This window comes from Ahaetulla prasina, chromosome 5 (assembly GCF_028640845.1).
Source record: "Ahaetulla prasina isolate Xishuangbanna chromosome 5, ASM2864084v1, whole genome shotgun sequence".
Taxonomy (NCBI): Eukaryota; Metazoa; Chordata; class Lepidosauria; order Squamata; family Colubridae; genus Ahaetulla; species Ahaetulla prasina.
In genome coordinates this window covers 121982946-121984690 of record NC_080543.1, presented here as the reverse complement: position 1 = coordinate 121984690, position 1745 = coordinate 121982946, and positions in this window count along the sequence as shown.

Sequence of the window (1745 nt, the reverse complement as noted above, 5' to 3'; positions counted from 1 at the left end):
CTTCCTGTGACCTTTTCTCTGTGTTGACATGTTGGAAATTTTACATTAACGAGAAGCCGTTAGGAATGCCCTGGCTCTGATTAACACAACATGTGCAATTGGCTTATTGGAAGAGGGATGCTGTGTGCATAACACACAAGAAGGCCCCCTCAACTCATTGAACTGACCACCCATCCTAAGAATGTTAGTTTTAGCCCCATATTGATGATCCAGATTTTATAGGGTGTGTGTGTGTGTGTGTGTTTCCTTGCCTTGATAAAGGAGAATATTTGCAGGTCAGGGTGAAATGAGGAATCCTTGGTGCTCTCTGAGCTTGATAGTTTACTTTCAGACGTTTCATTATCCTAACTAGGTAACGTCATCAGTGCTAGAAGGGAATAGGGTTTGCAGGAAAGAGGAGGAGGAGGAGCAAGGAGAAAGGATAAGGAGAAAGTGGGGAGACGGAACAGGAGAAGAAGGAAGGAGGAGGAGGAGGAGGAGGAGGAGAAGGAACAGGAGAAGAAGGAAGGAGGAGGAGGAGGAGAAGGAACAGGAGAAGAAGGAGGAACAGGAGGAGGAGGAGGAACAGGAGAAGAAGGAAGGAGGAGGAGGAGAAGGAACAGGGGAAGAAGGAAGGAGAGGGAGGAGGAGGAACAGGAGAAGGAAGGAGGAGGAGGAGAAGGAACAGGAGAAGAAGGAAGGAGAAGGAGGAGGAGGAGGAGAAGGAACAGGAGAAGAAGGAAGAAGGAGGAGGAGAAGGAACAGGAGAAGAAGGAAGGAGGAGGAACAGGAGGAGGGGGAGGAGGAGGAACGGGAGAAGAAGGAAGGAGGAGGAGGAGAAGGAACAGGAGAAGAAGGAAGGAGGAGGAGGAGGAACAGGAGGAGGAGGAGAGGTTCTTATTCTTTCAGACACTTCATTACCCAAACTAGGTAACATCATTGATGATCTGTTGATGATCTTACCTAGTTTGGGTAATGAAGTGTCTGAAAGAAAACAACCAAGCCCAGAGACCCCTCAGTTTCTTGTCTGTTACAATAGAACAGGAGTCCCCGAACTTGGCAATTTTAAGATTCGTGGACTTCAACTCCCAGAATTCTCCAGCCAGGAATTTTGGGAGGTGAAGTCCAGAAATCTTAAAAGTTGCCAAGTTTGGGGACTCCTGCAAAGGAGGGGGGGAAAAAAAAAGACTACCGCAAAATGAAGTTGACTGAAATGCGAAATAAGAAAATAATAAAAGTAACATTTTAAAATGGATGTAGAGCAGCAACTCCGATTTTAAAAAGTAAATTAAATGGGATTAACCTGCAGCCTTTTAATTCTGTTGTTAAACAGCCAGATCCTGAGGCAGAGTGGGGAAAGATTCTTCTGGCCAGGATTTTAATCTTTAATTCTGGAGAGGGAGAAGGCAACCCAGCAGAGCCAATCTGTTAGCTGTCTTCCAGACTCAAGAAACCCCACAGTTCATCATCGGCATGCCAAGTTCTCCGTATGTAATTCACCATCACCCTTCTCTAATGTTTTAGTTTCTCTTAATATGCGTGAATTACTCAGGGAGGAGAGTCCAGGAAAAAGAAAACAGTGTATTTGGCTCTTGGTCATTCGGTCACTCAACAGGCCTTCCAGCCTCCTCTGGCCACAAGACTTAAAAGAAGCAAGGAGGAGCTACCTCAGAATCATGGCCTGGGGTCAGTCTTGTCTTTCTAGTTCAGCCAGTCAGGAGGAGGCCGAAAGAGGGCCTTGGGCAACCTGAGGAGGCCCCATTGAA